The 22,609-nt window shown below is 43.1% G+C and overlaps 1 long non-coding RNA gene across 2 annotated transcripts in view; it reads left to right on the plus strand.

The window, feature by feature from the left end:
• Positions 1–13,333, plus strand: part of LOC144390025 (uncharacterized) — a 28,510-nt gene extending 15,177 nt beyond the window's left edge. The window contains exons 1-3 of one of the 2 annotated variants that reach the window (XR_013454081.1): positions 1,591–2,055; positions 12,405–12,450; positions 12,672–13,333. This is a non-coding gene — a long non-coding RNA (uncharacterized LOC144390025). Of the gene's footprint in view, positions 1–1,590; positions 2,056–12,404; positions 12,451–12,671 lie in introns of those variants that run through there. The other variant, XR_013454080.1, reaches the window with a different exon arrangement.
• Positions 13,334–22,609: the final 9,276 nt, after the last annotated feature.

The raw sequence follows: 22,609 nt of genomic DNA on the forward strand, positions 1-22,609 counted from the left end.
GGGAGAAGATGGACCAGACAGAGTGAAGATGAGGAGGAGGAAAGTGGAGCGAAAAGGAGACTGGCTTCTGCAGAGTTACCGCTCAGTGTTGCTACCTGCTGTTAAGAGGAAATGACCAGGTGACACTGACATGGCTGACCTTTTCCCGTGTGTGCGTATCTGTGTGTGTGTGTGTGTGTGTGTGTGTGTGTGTGTGTGTGTGTGTGTGTATTTCTTCCTCTTGGCTTTAAAAAAGAGTTTAGAAAAAATGTTGAATCTCCTCATGATCCTCAAGATATGCGTGGGATGTAGAATGGATAGAATGTTTTTTGTTCCCACAGTAATATTTGATGTTCGATGGGGAACTGATCTCAAAACTAACAGCGCTCGTCTCTATATACAGTATTGTTTCTTAGTATCCTTCTAATATTTTTCAGGGACACTCAGCCTTCATTTTTCTAAAGAAAGTGCACCCACTGTTCCATAGAACTCCACGTTCTATGTTGTCCTATTGATCAGTTGTTGGTCAGACCTCGTTTCTGCCTCGTACCTGCTCCGACTTCCTACCTGCACACCAATCAAAGTCTACGATTGAGTCCTGGCGCCTTACAGAGTTTAAAGTCTTCTTTGTTTTCCTGTCCATGTTTTTGTCTTATACCTTGAACCCTCACAATGAACTTTCATGAAATGAAAACAGTGTGTGACCTTCTGTTGGATTAAAAGGACTTACTCAGAGCTTGATTATACCGAGCTCCCCCCTCCTGTGTCATTACTGGTTGCAGCCAAAATCATGATGGCGCCAAACTAAAGGCTTTAAAATGACTGACATCAAGGTGACTACTTCCACTTTTTATATACAGTCTATTAAAAGAACTATACAGTTACTAATGTGAAAACGTGAAACTGCTAGGCTATCGTACCAACGTGAAAAGGGGCTGCTACAGTATATAGACAGCTACTAAACTCCTCATATAGATAAATGCTACACAATGGCCCTTAAACTGTCGATGACTATGGCTTGAAACTGCAGTGCGTATCTCTAAGGGTTGTAACAAAAAGCTGCTGTAGAGGAAATATAGAAATATCACACTTCAAGCTACATTGGTGTCACCAGTAGCCACAGCACAAGCTCCCCACGGACCCCCCTCCCTAATGCTGCCGGGGGGACGCCCTTAAAGGCCACCGAGTGATGCTGGCTGCCACTTTGACCACAGGTATCCGGGGGCTTCTTCAAAATCACAGTAATCAATAGTTTTCTCAGCTCTTTTGACAGTCTTTTACACTGTAAAGTAAGAACACACACACACACACACACACACAGTGAGTGAGCCCTGAGGCCACCCTTTTGGTATGCAAACAGTGGATCTCATTTAAAGCAGAGGTTTCATTCGCTACCCTTGAGTGCGTGTTTGTGAGGAATCGGGTGTGAGCTGCAGGTCAGTGGTGCCGGCGCTGCTCTCCATCGGACTGCTGGGTCAGTCTGACACGCTCATATACGTGTAGCGGGATGCAAACTCGATGGTGTTACATTGACCGCTGACAGGGAGCACATTACCCAGAGCCAGTCATGCAGTGCTGAACTCTCTAAAAGAGTACTGTGCAGAGTTTGTTGCTACGCAGATCTACGTTTGATAAATCGTCAACACGTACTGACGATCAGATGAAGCTTTGCAGCAAACATTTCTTCTGGGTCTTCGTCTGTCTCCAGAACCTTCTGTTGACCAAAGAGACCAATAAGGTAATGTACTTCTCTTTGCTGGTGTTCCGACCATTCAAAACGCTCTCACACTTCCTGTCATCCGCACAGTGAGGACAGTCTACCACGCAGGGGGCCACCTGCCCATCAGGACTTTCTAACATCGACACATGACAACACAGTACCGGTCCAGCCCGCAGGTTAAGTGTCTTACACAAGGACCAATTGATATTGAGTTGCTCAGCCAGGGATCGAACGGCCGATCAAACCTTCGAGGGGATCCTCTCGTTGCCGTAGAGAAGTTCAGCACAAAACAGCGGGGAACAGCACGGCCTTCATGTGCCACGACTACCTTCAGCATCCACACACTGCAGTCACAGGTACGGGAGCAATGTTGGTGTTAAGTGTCTCACTCTCACTCCGACATACGGAGATCAAATCGCCAAATAGGCAACCGTGCTCTCCACTCACCCACCGTCGCCCAGATGGAGACAATGGGGAGCTATGAGGATTTGCCCCAACCCAGGTGAATCAGTCCATCAAATGTCCATCTTTGAGCCGAGAGACCGCTGTAACCCAAACAATGATCCATTCATAACAATTTTGTTGCCTAAACACAGTTTACTGTGAGGATGGAAGTGCATTTTGAAGAGCGAATTCATGTTACGAGGAGAAACTGAACCGAGCAGCTGGAATTGGAATCTTTTCGTACAATATGATACATTTAGTGCAGTGTTTGTTCTCATTTTAAATCATTTGAATCGTGGGGAAATGTTCTTTAAAGCTGCCGCAACAGACTACTTCAAACCAAATCTGAGTTACCTGTCTGCCAGCAGATGTGTGTTTCCCCCGTCGCAGTTCAAACCAACACAGGACAATGAAGCAGAAAAATGAACCCCAAATATCCCAGATTCAACGGCCCAATACCACTGTCAGTTTGTCTTCTTACAAGCACTTTGTGTCACGCAGAAGCGCCGATCAGGACAACAATGACAAGTCTACCGGGCGGTCCGGGCACCGCCTTTTGTGAGAGTAAAGCAGAGTGTCGCTTCAGCGCCGCACAACAACGCGCCACGCGTCCGTTACACAAGCAGTCGGGATCCTCCTCCCACGCGTTGCCTTTTGTTATGTATATGAGCGCTATTTTGTTCTACAAGTAAATGTATGGAGCGGTGGAGGGGGGGTTTAATAGTATTCTTGTGTGTTTGACATGAGGGAGGTCTATTTCCCCAGAGAACGGTCTTCAGGGCCTCGGCCCCTCCCCCCATGTTGCCCTCTCTCCACTTGATATTAAGACAACAGGGAGGATTACGCCGAGCTACGACAGGAGAGAAAAAAAAGCAATTTGGCCTGAAGGAGGGGAGTGTGGGGAGGCGGGGGGTTGAACTTGACTCCAGTTTCCATTCTTCTCCTTTCTTTTTATCTTCTTGATGATGATTTTTCTGCGAGGCTACGAACAGTCCGTTATGGATATTTGTGTTTGTGTGTCTTTACGTGATGCTACCTGAGCCTCTCTGCAGTAATCATGTAGATGCTTAAAGGGGGGGTCTTGCTGTTCTATCTAAAATGTTCGGATTAGTTTAACTGGACTGCAACATCTCAATGCTCTTCTTGAGTGTAATTGGCTACTCGAAGGTGTCTGCTAATGGTTAATAATCATTATTACTGTGGGGAGCAAAGAATGAATAAACAATGCACCGTTAAAGACACTACAGTCTGTCGGTTTCTAAATTGAGCCCCTTTATAACTCTTTTCATCTTAGGAAAAGTTGAATCCTTCATTTGTGCGTTTTCCTATGAAAGCCAGCAACTTGTGACAACTTCCATGTATTAGGCATAATGTCATTGCAAACTCAAATGTTTAGGAAAATCCTGACTTTGGAATTGCCGTAAAAACATTATGCAAACTAGGTAACAAATATATCAAAATGGATATAGATCAAAGATCACCGTTTGTTTGATCCAGCCTCCTCTCCTCCTGTGTACTTAAGCAGTCTTTATATGTCCTTGACTGATAACGTGAATAACATAGAAATCACTTTAGTAAAAGCCTGTTTGTTGCATGGCCCGATCTATTTAAGAATGGAACACAACGCAGCCACAAGCCTGTGAACATCTGTGGTTAGGGTGGTCTGACTTTCTTATGACAAGTGTCTGGCAGAAAGGAGGGAGGAATAAAAACTAAGGAAGGGGTGAGGTAGGATACATAAAGGCAACATGAGAAATGGAAGCAACCTGACCCAATGAAAGGAGCGAAAAAGCACAAGTCAAGGGAAATAAGCTTGGAAGTGGCCTGCCACATCTTCTTCTCACCTGAACAAATTGTGTGATTCGGAGTGAGCCCGAGCAGCTTAACGCTCACTGGAGGGAATTCATGGGAGTGCTCAAGGAGAGCCATGTAGCGTCTGTTTACTTCTTGTCAACACCTCCTGCCTGATAATGCCTTTAAACTCTCTCGTTGTCCCGGTTCAGCTCCAAGATGTCGGTCTTATGCACGACTTTTGCCAATTTGTATTTAGCACATTAGCATTGAGTGGCATGGCGGCCGTGATAAAATGGAGAATCTGATATGGGTAAGTCATTAAGGATTAGCCCTGCTGTAGAAATTACATTTGAGTTTTCTCTCCTTTTCAGCAGTGTTTTAGGACTTCAAACAGAAGTTCCACCAAGCCAATCTGATTTGATCAAAATCCCATGTGTAAAGTCACACTCACTGAAACAGAGGCCTTCAAATAAAGCATTTGATAATATCTTCCCTAAGGTTGACGAGGGGTTTTATTTTCAGCCAATCTTTTTTTCTCGAAAAGTTCCCTCAATCAAAACAAGCTGGAGGGGTCAGGAAAGCAGACAAACAGCCTGACTAATAAACCGACAGGAAGGAAAGAGGACCGACTGGCAGAGAACCATCAAGTTTGATTATCAGACTCTTAGCCCTGATGCCCTTTACCTCCTCCCAGCCATTCGTCTGTGGTGTTTCCTTAATGAAAAGCCTGGCGGCTGTGCCCGTTCCGGATCTATCCGGGAGAGAGGAGTACCTGCACGCCACATTGACGTTGATCAATAGCCTGCAGAGAAGACGAGCGGAGCCCCGGACTCGCGCGGCTTAATGGGAGGGAATGGGACTGGAGGGAAAAAGAGCAGAGGTGTGCTTTTAAATAACGGCCCAGTAATCTTGGTGGAGAGGTAAAAACCCAAGCGAGACAAGAAGAGTGTGGGTGCAGACGGAGAGCGGGGTATTGAAGAGAATTATGTCTAAATGAGACTAAACGGTCACAAAAGCTTGGTGGTTGCAGCTCAAATGGTTCGACTAAGGAGAGACAGAAATGCACTGCCTATTGACTTCTGACTTTCTCAATGTGCGTCGCAATTCCTGATAGAGTTGCAGCTTTGAAACCTTGTAACATTGTCGAATGTTCAACCATTTCACACACTGCTGCAGAATCTTTACATTTTCCTAATTAAGTGGGACTCTTCTCTTTAAATGGCCACTTTAAGGAAAAGAAATGCCCTATTTTATATCTTCTTTCTGTCCATCAAGTCCACGAGATGTCCAAAACAAACAATCTTTCCATCTGGAAAACATTCGGTGGCCCTCTAAGATTGATTAATTGTATAGCTTTTAATTTCCTGAAACCTCTGGGGCCTCATTTATAAACGTTGCGTACGCACAAAAGAAGGCGCACGCCGCTCTCTACGCAATAATTGGTATTTATAAAAAGCAAACTTGACGGAAAAATGTGCGGTCCTTCACGCAAGCTCGGACTGATGCGTACGCACAATAACGGGTGAAATGAGAACCGTCGGCAAATGCAAGAAACACGCAAAAGTGTGTGAAAGTGTGTAAAACTAGACTGTTGTGTAAAAGAAATGCCAATACTGCCTCTCATGAATAACACGAACACCCGTTTGATCGATCTGCAGCGTCAATCTTAGAAGATGTGGCACATGGAAGGATTGGCGCTGTAGTGCAGCGCACCGTCGGCCTGTTTAAGGAAGTGAAGTTACGTTTCTTCGTTTTCCTCTCAGTGTTTGTCATGATTTCGCAATCGATGAATTTTAATTTGTGGGCGTTCCACAGACTATATATGGGCAACTATGGCCGTGACACGAAGCCGCAAAAGCTGCGCTGCATTTAGAAGTGATTGTGATTTATTAAGGGAAAACTGCGTAGGACGTTTAATAAGTCTGAATATTTCTGTGCGTACGCACGTCCTACGTTTGATCCGTACGCCACTTCTGGCGCAAATCCTACGCAAGGTTTTATAAATGAGGCCCCTGGTTACTGCGGCTTTAAGCAAACAAACAGGAGTAAATAGGAGACTATTTTGGTTTATGCAACAAACCTTGCTCAGGTTCAGGGTTTTCAGTTAAAATGAACTCTTTCTGGCAGAAAGTCTTGAAGGGAAATTTCTCCCACATATATAACCATTTACATTTGGTGCTGCAATGACTATTTATGGCACCAGGACAATGTTTATGTCAACAGAAACTAAACTGTTTCGATTGTTAAACGAGTGCGACTCATTGAGACATTTTTCCTACTAAATCGTATTGTAGAAAAATAATAAAATCATCTGCACCATCAAGCCTTCACTCGTCCCCTCTCCTGTCGTCTTATTGATTTAAATCAGTTTGCAGTGAGACTCATGTGCACGGTGCACAAACGTTAATAGAATACGAATGATAAACTAGCAGAAGTCGTTTAAAAGTATCAGTGTAACTGTTGTGTCACAGTGCGGTGGGGAGCACCACACAGCAGGGGTTTACAGCTGTGTGTGTGGCATCCCGTGCTCGGACAACAGGGCAGCAGGCAACCCCGACTGTGTGGATCCCCGAGGTCCTACGCAGGAGGCAGAGCCTCCATGGACCAACAGCTGCAGTGGAGGCAGTGGAGAGCGACATGAGCGGTCTCTTCCCCCCCTTAGGGCTTATATGCTGCCAGGAGATGAGGATGGGCGACGATCAGGTGTCGACCAGATGACAAACGGCTTGATCCTCTGCAGCTGTGGGCCAATCAAAGGGCTGAACGTCGGAGGTGTCCCGAGGGTGGCAGAAGGAAAAACATCCTGATATTATTTTTATTGATATTTAAATATGGTGCGAAGGTTATGTATAGTTTCACTCCCATCATGTTTTGCCTGTTAACTTAAGAAACAACATGTTTCAGAGGAACATTACTTGTTACGTATTATACAACATTGCTTACTCTGTACTCTTTAAAGAAAATACCGCCTCGTACATGAACAAAATATGGTTGTGCACCACGTCAGGTTAATCATACTCTGGATACCTAAGCAGTCTCATTCACATGTTGACATTTGTCTTGTAATGAAGGTTGTGATGAAAGCACCCAGCTGAAATGATGGTCTCTCAACAAAGTTGTTGTTTGAACTGCAACGGGTTATATTTCCCTTCACCGTGCAGAGCAGTGAGCTTGTGCCGTGAATCCCTGTTACAAAGACAACAGGAGACTGAGAAGACGGTTGCACGTGCCCACACAATCCTGAGAGGAGTTCCAATCAGGCACAATAATTAAAATTACCTGTGTGGGCAGCTCATCTCTCACGTGTCTAGTTACCTAGCTACACTGATAAAAATAATAACACATAAATATACATTGAACTTGGTAGCTCTGATGCTCGGATAACATTGTACGCAAAGACAAAGTACTTTCTTGAGATGTCGGGGACCTGATCAGAGAAGTGAAATGATTATCAAGCCGTCGGCGCCATTGTACACGTATTTGACGCATTCACGCATACTTGTAAAACCGTTGGTATGGTGTCTTAGGAAAATGAAAAAATGATTCTTTTTTTTGCACGTTTTCAAACGAAACGTGTAAATTTACTCTAGCAAGAAACTTACTTCTTCTAGGAGGTTTAGGAGAAGATCCTATGCAAGTTAGACGAAGAACAAATCCACATGGACTTCTCATTTCCCATAATGAAGGTGCCAGCTGCTTCTTCAATACTCCATTGTTCTCTTTACGTATTCCATAAAGGCCATTTCAATTCATTTTATTTTGTATATCCCAAAATCGTAGTCTGTACACATGCGTCATCCTCTGTCCCGAAACCCTCACATCAGTACCGGTAGAAGTGTCAGGGAGAAAGAACTGGGGGGTAAAACTGAGAGAAAAGAATAAGAAGCTGCATTTAAAAAGGCGAATTACCTCTCAGTTCTGCAGTTATGTGACAAATAAATCGTTGTCGACTTTGATTCACAAGAGGAAGTGCTGTGTAAGTGCGAATGCGGTGGGAAAACAGCATGAACACTTAGTATGTGATTCAACTTGCCGTAGTTTGCACTTTAAATCCAGGAGCCTGGAATGTGGTAACAGTGAAACGCTGCACTCTGATAAAAGACCTGTTTGAGCTGACTGTGACTATTCAAATATCCCAGAAATCCTAATTCCAAAGCACACTTGACCATGCGGTCTGCGTCAGTCAAACAGTTGAACACGTTGTCGAACTAAATCCATTGAGTCGGATTATCAGATTACATGAACAGACTTCTTTTAAACATAAGGGACTAATTACAAAACCGTAGACAAGGGAAAGGTAAAGATTCCCCCTGCTAATCCAGGGACGGCCTTACTAAATCCCATTAAAGAAGCTTTCCTGAACAGTGGTGTGCTGCTCAGCTAGGTTTATAAGTCAAGGTTGTATATCCACACGTGAATGAGAGACAAAAAGCACATGTTAAAGCCCGTTGGTACAGGGAGAGCCTCAGGGTGCTCCTGCCTTCCTATAGCAGGGTGTTGGGCCCCTGACATCCACCAAACGGCCCTCTGACCGAACTGAGCTCTTCTCCAGCCGCCAAGGGATCAGAAGATTCCATCCTCTTCGCTGGAAGCAAGTCGGGTTAAGAGAAGTTGCTCAGTGCTTTCTCCGCAGCGGAAGGAGGAATGGAGGTGAACAAAAAGGCCCTCATACATTTGATGGTGGCGGGCGGAGGGAGATGTCTCACTTTGTTCAACTTGCAGCGATTTAATTGGTTCATCAGTTTACACGTAGTGTAATGAGTGATGGTTTGAACATCTTGGGTTGTTAATGTTCCTGCGATCTGGAGAGCTTGATCAATACATGTTGAGCGTGAAGATGCTCCGCTGGAGCTCATTCAGGTCCACTAACCAGAACATACAGTGGCTCAAATGACTGGGGGGGAAGCTCAGAGCCACTGCTGGTAAGGCAGAGGGGGGGGGGGACTTTTATTTATTTGCACATTGATAAATGTTTTGTATTTGTTTGTTTGTTTGTTTGTCTAAAATACAAAAACATCTGTAGTTATGCAGATAAAATCCACCTTTCTTTATAAATATTAAACATTAATCAATATTTTAAAGACGACAACAACAACGGTTATTCATACTCTAGGTTGTGATCAAATTATCCATGAATAATGTCCAAGTCCTGTAGGACCTATATTTGCCCCCAACCCAAAATACATATATATTTAGTATGAACCAATCAGTCAACAGTCAGTTATCTCCTGTTCAAATGCGATAATTTACGAGCTGGCCTTACTCGTTATAGGATCAGAGCAGCATGTTCGGGGTGATATACATGTACAGTATGGTAATACTTGAGCAGATCTTGAGGAGATTGAAGTATCGACAATATGTCCAGAGAGCTACAGATTAAATTAAATCAAAATGATTTTGAAAAGCCCAAAATCCCAGTTCATAAATTTGTCTCAGAGGGCTTTACAAAAAAAAGTCTGTCCCATAATCCTCGCCTGCCCTAACTATAAACCTGAACTATAAACCTGAGCCTGCCCTAACTATAAACCTGAACTATAAACCTGAGCCTGTCCTAACTATAAACCTGAACTATAAACCTGAGCCTGCCCTAACTATAAACCTGAACTATAAACCTGAGCCTGCCCTAACTATAAACCTGAACTATAAACCCGAGCCTGCCCTAACTATAAACCTGAACTATAAACCTGAGCCTGCCCTAACTATAAACCTGAACTATAAACCTGAGCCTGCCCTAACTATAAACCTGAACTATAAACCTGAGCCTGCCCTAACTATAAACCTGAGCCTGCTCTAACTATACACCTGAACTATAAACCTGAGTCTGCTCTAACTATAAACCTGAACTATAAACTTGAGCCTGCCCTGAGCCTGCTCTAACTATAAACCTGAGCCTGCCCTGAGCCTGCTCTAACTATAAACCGAGCCAGCCCTAACTATAAACATTATCAAAATGGAAAAGTCTTAATCCTATTAATCACCTGTTGATTGAGACAGAAAATAATGACCTGAAGGAGTAATTGTCCCCCTGTTAAAATCACCAAAAAGATAAATCAGCGTGTATGATTCAGTCCTTCTCCTGACTGTGGTGTGGCATTGTTGGTGTTGAGGTAAGACATTTAAAGTGTCTTGAAGGTCTTCAGCACAGTTTGTATTGGAAGACAATAGATTACTCACACTTTCCCCAATAATGTTCGCCAATAAGAGACAACGCATTCCCACATCCGCTATCACCAGGAGAAAGTTCACCTCAACAGACCACCACAGTTGTGTTTGCAGAGCGTTTTGATATCAGCTGACTGCAGCATCGGTGTACTGTAGAACAGAGCAGGAGTCAGGTGGGCTGAAGAATTGTCTAAGTGTTTGAGTGTTTTAATTGCTTTTTGGCTTCAGATGTAGCAGACTGTGTTTGCCCTGTGGGTGTATTTTGGAGATTAGAGCTCCCTCAGAGCTGCAGGTGTATAAAGCTCCATGGTAAGGACGAAAGGACCACATTTCAAATGCATTCTTCCTAATGTCAAAAAATAAAATAGAAAATGGTAAGAAAAGTATGGCTAAATGGAATTACCTGTCATGGTTTTCGTGGATACTTTGAGGCGCACGTGAATGTGTAACACACACACAGAGGGAGAGAGACACAGTGTGGGGGTAAAAGAGAAAACATAGAGACCCTGAAACAGGGTTGGGCGCAGCATTGCTGTAGCAATTAAAGACTTTTTTCTGTTTAGAGGAAGGGGAAGAGACAGAATTGATCGGTGAGCCATAGCTTCACAAATGCTAGAAAAAAACATCGCAATATTCTTCCGCACACACACTCATTCAGACAGAGCCATGAAAAGTCCTCTTTTCAACACAGCTGTCTCACCGTGACCTCCCCTTCTGAAGTATTTAGCGTATAGGCTTTATAAGATAGACCTGTGAAGCAAAAGGCTTTAGTTGAATCACAAGACAATACAACGTTAATCCGAGCATCAGTAGTCAGACTGTCTATACTTAAAGAGGTAGTTTGGCTGTTTTGAAGTGGGGTTGTATGAGGCACACACTTAAAGGAAAGGCTGAGCTGATATTTGTAATATCACTACCGCGTAGCTCGTAGTCAGGAAGCCCTGTCTGGTGGGGGACGGAACCCAAAGCCACAAGACTCTGTGGACAAAAGCGCTAAAGATAAGTTTCACCTTCAGTTCCAAAGTGATCTCACAGAAATTCACGTATCGACCACGACAGCAAATTGCATGGTGGTGAACAGTGGCGTCGCCCCACTTCACCCCACCCCCAAAAAGATAATATTAAATTGTGAAACATTTCAATAGTTGTGTTTTTAAATATGGAATACACCCAGTTATATTTGTAAAATATGATATCTGCACAAAATATACCCCCGTCTTTATACGCTTCATGCGCGTCCTTAAATAGACTCAGCTGCCGGCAACATTGTTTTTTCACCAAGCTTACGCGTTCACGCCAAGGCTTTTATTGACAGGCAGAGGACATTATGGAGGAAGTAAAGAGCATGGATTTTATATATATATATATATATATATATATATATATATATATATATATATTTATTATGTTCTTCTGAATTGCCTGTGAGGGTGCCAACAATAAGAGGAGTGTATTCTACTGCTTTTCTTTTGATTTTGGAATAAATATTTAACTGCAAAGTTCTATTGGGTTTTTGAAATGGTAATTGTTTTGTATTAAATCAACCTGGGATGTTCGCCTAGCTAGAACATTTGTCACCACCACAAAAACAAGTCAACGTACAGTTTAAGCATGAAAATGAACCACCTAGTTAAGTTCAGGAAAAACAGCTCTTGGTATTTAAACGAGGTGAAATACGAGCGTCGCTTTGTTCCTTAGTTGAGTGAAAAAGGACTCCATAATTTTTTGTAGCATTTCAAGTTGTGCACTTATATGTGATCCTTTAATGCCATTTCCAATTTGGTGTGGGGGGAAATATTAATCTAATGCAATGAGGATCAGATTGCTTCCATTGCAACTGTCTTTAGAAACCGACAGCACCGACCCGCCGTTGTGTGTTAGGAGCTACGCCTGAGGGGCAAACGTGTGTCAGATGAGTTGCACCTGGAAACATTGGGCCGCGTGTGATACAGCAAGCCGCACGAAGATGTGAGGACGCAATAGTTCCTAATTACGTTCCGATGAATCTGAACTGCCGCTCAGTCAGAATACCTTCTTCCTGGAATCACCATCTGCTGCAATAACCGATTAACAAATTAGTGAAATTACAGAGACAATCATCCCTTCAATAATTATCAAAAGACTTATATCATATGACACAAACAAAGCATCTCAAGGGGCTTAACAAGAAAGAAAGAAAGAAAGAAGAAGGAGAACACAATAATCAACAGATCAATCACAAGTGGAGTTTGAGTTTAATTACATCGTTATAACACTAAGATTATTCATGCATATGCTCTTATGTTCTTTGCTTGTGCTGCTGCAGCAAAACAATATCCCCACAGGGAGATGAAGATGCACTGGATGAACCGGTATGCGCACACACACACACACACACACACACACAGATCTTAAAGGCAGATATGTGTTTGTGACACATGCAACATGTGTGTGGAGTACACACACACACACACACACACACACACACTGTCAGTGGACCACAAATGTTCTGGGTTATTTAAAGAAGTCCAATTAAACGTAATGCTCGACATAATCTCTCTCTCCACTTTCATTAAGTCACGTTTCTCCATAGAAAGGCGGGCGAGATGAGCGCTGACAGGGACCTCCCACGCCTCCGACGAGGCTCCGCTCCCGCCGCAGTGCAACAGCAGCCTCTGGTGGAGGGCGGTGAAGGGTGGTGCAGGGTGGTGGAGCTCATGGATCTGAAGCTGGACTCATTTCCCTAAACAGAGGTGCGTTGAAGTCCAGCTGCATGAAGGGACTGTCCCTCGCTGCCCCGCAGGAAGAAGCCCAAACATCCAGTGTGATCAGTGTTTGGCCTTGGACACACGGCGTCCCGTGTTTGGCTGCTTTAACATTCAGATTCATCTCATCAAAGAGAGTCTTTTGCACTTCATTAGACATGTTTAATATTTCCATAAACTACGTTTTTCATGATACCAGTGGCTGCCCTATGCGGAACATTACTGTACGCTGTACCCTTTGTCTGGAGCTATTACTTTACATGTGTCACTGTTCGTGTAATTTTGGGGTAAAATTTACTTTCATATATAATTTTGAAATTTCCGAATGTTTAATTGTTTCCCAAAACTATTTTGACCGCACCCGGGAATGTACATGGATTATTTTTAAAATAATTATAATAATTTAGCCCAAATGGAAGCAACTATGGTAACCCAATGTTTAGATATTATAAATTAATTAATGAACATTGAAATAAAGACAAGAAAATGATTATGGTGACAGCGGTCAATGCTTTGTGGTGTTGTGATTGGCTGCTGATTTGGTCCAAATGAGCAGACAGACAATCTTTTGTCCTTTTTGAATAAAAATCTTAATATAGTCAATATTGTAAGAAGAAGTGGGCTGACACACAATAATGATCTTTCATTCTTGATTCTTTTCTTTAATGAACAAGGACAGATGTTTGGAATATAACCATTGTCTGCATTTATTATATGAAATGAAAAAGCCTGATAAATACTTCAAAATATTTATATGGACCGTCAACTAAAAAGCTTTCTTTGCATCAGGTCGGGGTTCACATGTTGTGTCTTCTGTAGATTTGATATAGTATAACAATGTCCACATTTGCAAAGCTCTCACCAGCACATGAACAACAAGCAGTAAGTGGGAGCTGTTTCTGGCAAATACTCCCAGTGAAGGACGTGTCTGTGCAAGTCAGTCTTTATTTTTAGGTGAAACAGATAAGCGTTCTGCAGTGAGAAAAGGAGAAACGCAAAAGTCCTTTTCAGTGGGTCACAGCTGTTTACCTGCGAATACGACCTTTTCTTTTAGTTTTTTTCATGTGAGCACTTTGGACACAGCGGTGTCTGTTTTTGTGTTCGTGCACCCACATCCTTCCCATGCCGTAATGGCTCCTTAACAGCCCCGTTTAATATTTCACCCGAGCCTTTATGTGCATATCAAAGCTCATCGTCAGAAAGGAATTATTCCACCTCAAATATATTGTGTAAAAGTGCAACAGAGTAGCCCTCATTGAAATGTGATGCACAGAACAGAGCAATAACCCAGCGGCACTGCAGAAAAAAAATCGCATTAATGAAGGCCTGAGAGAGCGGGATGTGAGCTTGATGCTGACCCTGTGCCAGTCCGCTCTGATTGAACCCACTGCGAGTTGGCTTCAGTCCCATCAACCAGCAGCCTCCTCAGCCACGGCGGACTGAGGACGAGGCGATGCTGCTCTCCATAATCATCCAGCTGTACATGGCCATGGCACTGCTTTATTACAGTCTTACATTTACACCCAGTCTGCAGAAACCTTTTGCAACTTTATGTTATGGGATGCATTGTCGGTGTTTCTCAACCCCCCAAAAAATATTATTTTAGGCTAGTGGTTAATGCACAACCGGTTAGGTATAGGAAACATAACGATCATAATGATTGTAACTTGTGTTAATTTAATTCAATTCAATACATTTTATTTTGTACACCGCAAAATCACAAATTACAAATTTGCTTCGGGGTCTTTACAGTCTACATGGACAGACTACAATGCAACATAAAAGATGTACAATACATTCAATTCCTTTGACAGAAATGATTCAAATATTGTGAGCCAGGTGTACGGCAGAACCACTGCAGGGGCACAACAATCAGATATAACCACCATCGACAGAAGCCTGTGGGGAGGGAGAGCACAAAGACTTCAGGAGAGACGCAAAGTGGGTAATATTGGATTATGATGACAGTAATAGTAATCTGATTCATATTTAAAATAATGATGATGATAACAGAAGCAATGTCAGCAGGGCCATGGCAGGAACAGGGACCAGATAGGACCACGATCCTTGGAAACTTGTGAGGCAAAAAAGCACAAATACTCTGTGGAAGAAATGGTGATGGGAATAAGAATGGTGCTATAAGTGGTAGTTGTCAGCAGGGCCCGGCAGGAGTCAGGACCAGGGTCCAGACGGATCCATCATTTTCGGCAGGGGTCTCAAACTCAAATCTGGTGCGGGCCAGATGCAGCTCACTTCGACCGAACGCGGACCAGACCATTACCGTCAAGGGGGTGGATGGGGGGTGGCGGCGCTGATGGTCCAACTAGCAAACGGTATGGTCGACGGGGAGGTTGCGCTAAAGTCGGTACCCCCCCGGCAGCGGACGTGGCCCGCGGGCCGGAGTTTGACCCCTGATCTACGGAAACCTGCAAGGCGACGAAGCACAAAAGGGGATGACACTGAATTAGTGATGTGCATTAATGAGATGTGAATAATTATATATATATATATATAGAGAGAGAGAGATTAACTATCTTAACTAAGGGCCGGTCCAGGCTAACCTGAGAAAACAGAATATAGCAATGTTAGAGCAATCTAAGCATTAAAAATTTCATCTCTAGATACACCCCTTACTCTGCACAACCTTTGCTGTGCTACCTCACGATGCCAACATCTGTTCCTGGTCACTGAGCTGTATATTTGTAACTCTGCTGATAGGACCAAAATATAAGCAGCTAATCGGTTGGAGGGGTTAGGTTTCCTGAATATTTCAATCACTGGTGTCAACATTTAAAATGGGCCATTAGTCCTGATCTACAAAAAAACACCTTTCTGTTTTTGAGACAGGTTCGAGATTAGTGTTCAGTAAATATATAGATAAGTGCGTCGTTCCATCAACTCCCCTTGAAAAAACGTCTCCCCATCAGCCACTTCAGTCTTATCAGGATATTTTGCAGACAACAAATTGGCTGTGACAAACAAGCAAATGATTAAGGATACCAATTTAATAAAAGAGGCTAAACATGCTGATGTCATGCAGCATTCACAGCGAGAGGGAGCGTTTGTTCCCCATGAGAAAAGAGAAGTCTACCGATTTGTCCCTTAAACAAAGGTTAGCTAAATGTAGCCCATATTAAAACGTCAACCACATAAATAATTATTTAATTACTTAGCTCCCGTTAAAGACTTTTAAAAGACAATGGGAAAACCCTACCTCATCCTCAGCTCCGATCAACAAGACAATCGTTTAAGATTTCCCCGTACAAAAGGACAGGAGCTGCATCCAGGCCCAAGTTGGGGGGAGCATTTCAGGGCCACAGATCTACATTGGCATTGAGCACACTAGATCTCCTGTTTACTCCAAAGAGAAGATTTTTATAGCTTTTATAGGAAACTCCCCCCAGAGGCTAAATCAACACAAATGCTCTAAAATAAAAATAAAAAAATAATTTAAAAAAATGTAATAAATAAATAAAACAATGACGACGTTCCATGCTGGCTGTTCCTAAATACACATTTGTATTTTAGATTATTCCAGACATATTGGAATATTCAAAGGAATTCCAAACATATGTACATATAACAGTTTGATGCAATACTTTTTGATCCAATTTCTGTATTTGTAAAAACAATTTGTTTGTTAACAATTGTTCCTCTTTATAAAAGTTAATTTGTCCCTGTTCCATCAATGAATTCAAAGTCTGTATTTCTGAAGCATGACATAGATATGAAGCCAACGCTATCCTCCTGTTACACATTAGAGGTTGGCCTGTCACGCTGATGCATGCTGTAATTGAAGTTCCTTGCTGACAACGGTGACATAAACCATGTGGACAATCCAATGTGGAATTCATTTACAGCCTTCAATGAAACAGATTCATAACCTTACCGTGTCACAGTGTTGAGGAGGTGTGGTTGGAGCACAACGCTTTTTATTGTTGTCGCTGTCAGGAATACATTTCTATCTGTCAAGTACGGAGTTTTCAGGGAACACTCTGTATTTCCATTATTTTTTGTGTGAAAGTGGGCACAATATGCGTCAAAACTACCGCCATTAGCTTCTGCATTAGCATCAGACACCATCCGTTGAAAGCAGTCTGCCCCGCTATCTGCTCTCACTACTTCACATCGGTGAAACACTAACCTCTGACAAAGCAGCGGCCCGTCTCCTTCATTTAATTGCAAGGGTGTGCATTTTTGTCACAACCATTCTGACTTAATCACAGCAGTGTTGTGTGTGCGTCTTCTCCGTTACTCCCGGCTGCGTGTGTAGCATGCTAATGAGCTAATGCAGTCCCACTGTTAACTGCAATTAAGAGCATGTGCAGCGGCTAATGTCGGGGTTAGTGGTGGCTCGCATTAAGGCCTAATAGGAACAGGTGTCAGTTTACGAGGCGGGGAGGGATGTCTAAAAAAAACACGTGTCCGTAGCCAATCGCAGAATGCATTGGACAGAAGGAAAGCCGCGTCCTTTGCTGTACGAAATGCAAGAAGCCACATTTTGTGAATATTTTTTTTCGCTAGTTTGGTTTATTGTTCTGTTTTTCTCTCTTCTGTCTCTTCTTTGTACACATTCTCAATACCTTCAACCCCCCCATCATTGTGCACCCCTTTTCTCCTCCCACCCCACCTACGCGCTCATATTCACTGGCGTTGCATGCCAGTCTATCACAGCAAATGCCTGTTTTTATTTCAATTTCCCAAAATTGGATTTTAATGAATTCCGCAATGAATAACCAAGCAAGAAATTATTTTCCAATATCCTCGCATGATATTCCACCATCCTTTTGTATTAGTGGAATTAATACTTGAAGCATGCTGGAGATGCTGCATCAGGTGATGCAGGATTTGATTAGGAGTTTAAAGTTTTTCAGCAAATAAGGTGTGGAGCACAATCACATTTTATTTTTATTTTTTAATCTAGGGGGAAGAAGTCCCTCAAGCAGCGGCAGAGAACACTCAATCGCTTAGAATTTGATTAGCATGCTGGGAAAGTATCTTTGCCATTTCCCTTCATGTCTCGAGGCACTTTAGAGGACATGTGCTGAGGACATGTGTTTGACGGTGTGGGAAACATATAACATTTGTAGTGTGTAAAGTTAAAGTAAATAGAGAGCTGCCATTGTTACCTGTCCTTTCCAAATGTGAGTGTGAAGTAGTCCGATAAAAGGCATACCATGTAACGCTGTTTGTCATGTTCGCTGTGTGCAAAGAGGCATTAAGAGCTCCTATTCTGAAATGTTGGGCAATTTTGAAAAAGCGAAGTCACCAATTTGTCCCTTTTTAAAATGAAACACCTGTTGCTCTAAAAAGGTTGCCATTGTAATTCTGAAGAACACAAGTATTGATTGGGGTTGTTAACTTTTGATTGATATTTTAGAGGATTTAAGGTTTTAAGGATGATTTCATTATGCAACACTGGTTTGCACAACGGAATTATGTTGTAGCCCATTTGTTAAACTAACACATGTAAAAAGAATACAGGACAGATAGCAGTACACGCCTGTGGTGCATTTTATTTATTTGCCTCAGGATCAATGAAAGCAGCGGCAACAAAAATCCGTCTCTGTGCAGACAGAACAAAATGAAATGAGGAAAACATTGTCAACAACTTGGAGAGGTTTTGTGGGGTTTGGACAAATAACAACACATGAAGCCACTACCGAAATAAATGGGATCTATTAATTCCATGACAAGCGCCACAGTCAAAGGAAATATACTAAAGCTCGCCTACTTGTTTGGGCGGGTGGGGGCATAACGACACATGTGCACAGTTAGGTGAAGTTGACTTTAGGTTAGTTAGTGATCCAAGGAAATCAATGAGACCACAAAAAACACAGGAAACGGCCCAATATAGAACTTGTTCCTAAACTCTCTGTATCACGCACGTATACACCTAAATCACCTCCAAACACAGGGGGGGGGTTACCTCTCCTATCTCCTACTCAGCATTCTCTCTTCCATTGCTTTTCCTCCTAATCAAGGATGCAATTAGTGCTTGCCAGACAAGTGCTTTCGTCTTGAGCAGGAACAAAGGCGAGGTTGGACGCTTTGTGGCTGCACCTCTCACCATGCAGACGCAGACAATCCGGGTCGCACTGATCACAAATTGAAAAATGAAGAAAAAAAAAGCCTGGTCTTGACTCTTGACTGTTATTGTTCACAGAAACATTGCTGTCTAATTACTGGCATCGGCTGGAGTGGGGCTTCTCTCCCACAAGGTGAGCTCGTTGGAGGTGTGTGTGCTGCGGTTTGCAACGGTTGTATTGGCACAATGAAGACACGTTGGACTGTAGGAGGAGGAAGTCACCGTATCAAAAGACTCCGCTCGGTCTCATGTGGACTTGTCTTGTTGTCTTGACATCAGTTCAATTAAGGTTGTTCCAGTTTAAAAGAGAAACAAAATGTTCCCGGCTAATGTGAAACCAATCAGGCTGCTGGAGGCAATCTCAGCTAAACAAAATTATTGACATCAATAGAATTGTTAATGTCAATAAGTTAAAATATTAATAATTAAACGGCACCACTCTGGGATTAAGGCCAATATTTCCAATAATGAATGAACAAGAATGAACAATGAAGGTTTGAATTCCAGCACAGGCCATATATACAACTTCATCAGAATAATAATGCACACAGTAATGACAGAAAACTATTATCTAAATGAAAAACGACTACCATAAAACAGCAAGCGCACCAACAAAAGACAACAAACAGGCGCTTGTGTGGAGAGAGAGAGAGAGAGAGAGACCTTGCTTTATAATAACAGCACATCTTCAGAGACAACAGAAGTGGTTTCCAGTGAACACACAAGGTGTAACATGGTCAGTGGGTCAAAGCACAGCATCGACATTTTACTACAAGATGGCTGAATAGCAGCAGAGACGGGAATCAATAATCCACTAGTTACAGTAAGAAACATAAATATGCACATGTATATTCATGTATTCATATATATATACATGTATATTTATGCTCATGTACATGTCGCAGGTTGCTGTTACCTTTCCCTCCTCTTCTCCAGCAAAGTCCTCCCCCCTCCTCCTCATCTGGATTGTATGCTCTTCTTTTACAAAACAGTACCCCCCCTCCCCCATTTAGCCTCCCTGTATAAAGGCCTCATCCCCTCCGCGGCATCAAGTGAGATTAAGTGACTTTGTAAGTCATCAAGGCCGTGTCTTGTAATATTGATCTCGTATACTGGGTGAAATGTGGTGATCATTGGAGAAGTAATTATAAAGGCCCTCGGCGGCGCTCCTCCTCTACACTGTTTATCGGCGTGCTCATTAAAAGGCATTGGCAGGCAGACGGGTCCCTATCTCTCCATTTGCCTGTCGACCACGCCGTGGAAGTCGGCGGGTCATGGCTCCCGCTTGTGCGATAAGCGGCGAGCGCCAAATTGGAGAAGGACTGATTACGTCCCCGAGGAGACGCGTGTGACGAAGCCCTCGGCGACTTCCGTGCTGTCTGCTTCTATTTTATTGCAGCGCTCCATCTCTCCTAGTCTTCCTCCATCACTGCTCAATTAACTCCGCCTTCACGCCGTCCGGTTTGTACATATGTCTTGTTGCTTTCTGTCTTAAGCTGGCTCTTTAATTAAGCAGGAATGTGATTGCCACCTTTTGATTGGTCTGACGGTATTTACCGCCTTTACAGGTGGCCATTAACTCAACATTAACTCATAACCTGCGTTATTTATGTACCTGTTGGACGAAATAGTTTCCTGTGAAGGAGGGCATTTATTTTCTATTGTTCCGAATGCTGTCACACCTGTATGTCTAATTGCGTCTTTGTCCAGTCTCCACGTCGGTATTCGTGACTTCCTGTTTTATTTTGAAGTTTAACTCTCCTCTCATTTCAGGTTCCTTGTCCCCTCCTGATGGTGTCCACCTGTTCCCTTTTCCTCCCCATGTGTTCTTATAGCCTGCATCTCCTTTTGTCTTGTGCCAGTGAGTCAACCGACGTCGTCATACCAGCAGTGTCCATAGTTTGTCTCGTCTCGTGATCACCGCTTTACCTCGTGTGAGTCATTTTTCTTTAGAGCTCTTTTTTGTTCCCGTGTCGGGCCTCAGTTAGTTTTGATAGTAGCTTTGTTTTCCTCTTTTGGAGCGTCCTTAGTTTTGGGATTTTGTTTTCGTACTCTGTATGAAATAAACTGTCACCTTATCAACCTGCTCTGCGTCTGAGTCCTGCCTCCCGATCGGCAACGAGCGTAAAACGCGAGGTGTTGTTCTGTGACAATGTGAGTGTGGTACATGGCAAATGTGTGGCTCTACAAATGCATGTATTATTATTTATCAATAAGGAAGCTTGTCCAGCTCAAGTGGTTTCCCATTTGGTTGGTGTCCCAGCACCATCAACGTGACAGACACTGAGGATCTAAGGGACGCACCATTTTCTGTTCTGTTCCGCAGGTCCACGACCCAGATTTTCAGCGGTTCTAAATGACTTGACAGATTAACTGATTATGGCAGTGAAATAATTTCTGTCTGTAGACTAATTGTCAAACCTAACTATTATATTATATCTGTTGTTTTGTTTAATCGCGTTAATGATCTGTGATGGACGACTGACGGCTCTACTTTCTGTTTATTGAGGTACCTTTTGTGACCGCGGGACCTCTGCGGTACCTAAAAGACGGCAGGCTGAACCGGTCCCAGCAGCCCTGCTGTCAAACCCAGATGCTCCTTAATGATGCACCTGCAGGGGAGGCGCACCGAGGGGGGGTCCCAGACCACACGCTTCAGCAGAAAGCATCTATTAACCAGGGATAACTTCTTGTGACTTCTGTACCAAAGCTTCAATGCAGAGCGATTTACCTTCATAGCGTAGCATGTCTACTATGGAGGGAGGGGGTGAAGGTGATGTTGTTCTTTGTATAAAATACATTCATTTAACCACGTAGCCTCAAAGACAAATTACAACATGGAGATCAAGGGATATATTAATCATTTGATCATGAATCAGAGAATGTTACAGAGCGCTAGAGGTTTTTGCTAGCTTAGCGATAGCCGTGTGTGTTTGGCCGATAACATTGTTGCTTTTATTCTCTGGATACATAAGGCTTATACAGAGGGGGCAACAAAATACTACTAATGGGAACTAAAGCCCCTTGGGACGGCAAATTGCACCGGACTGTGTCGAGGAAGAGGAAGGCGGCGCTCCGAGCTGTAAAGAAGCAAACCAGGACGAACAAGTTCCACAGGAAGGAATCAGGAACAACTGGAGTATGTTGATAAAACATGCTGTGATTACTTTTCTTCTTTGTTTGTTTGTTAGAGAAAACTTACTCAACTTAACTTTCACTCTAATTAAAAACTTTAAAAACTTAAATGACAAGCTGCCTTCTTCGTGGAGAGCCAATTAGCGCTCCGAATTCAGCTGTCATCCACTGAGGTTGCAGTATTCTTGTGAGAGTTGGTCTCCCACCGAGCTTCATGCTGCTGTTTTCCTCCTGCCTACCTGCTTCATTTCAGCTAATGAGCAAAGAGCAAGACCATAATCAGCCACACTGCTCCTCCTCTGATCCTATTTGTGCAAACCATGTTCTCCCTCTACTTTGCACAGAAAGCACGGACTGGGATATTGTGCAGGTCAAGTAAAGGATCAAGGTGTTGAATAAGATATCTGTCGTTGGTCAGCTTAGAATAAGCCATATAGACCTCCTTACGGAGCAGATCCTCTTTACATAGTCAGTTAGTTCACATAGTTTTTTCTACAGTATCCCAGAACAGGCAAATAAAACCATTGGTTCTAGATCGGGAAC

The sequence above is a fragment of the Gasterosteus aculeatus genome, chromosome 21, assembly GCF_964276395.1.
Source record: "Gasterosteus aculeatus chromosome 21, fGasAcu3.hap1.1, whole genome shotgun sequence".
Lineage (NCBI taxonomy): Eukaryota > Metazoa > Chordata > Actinopteri > Perciformes > Gasterosteidae > Gasterosteus > Gasterosteus aculeatus.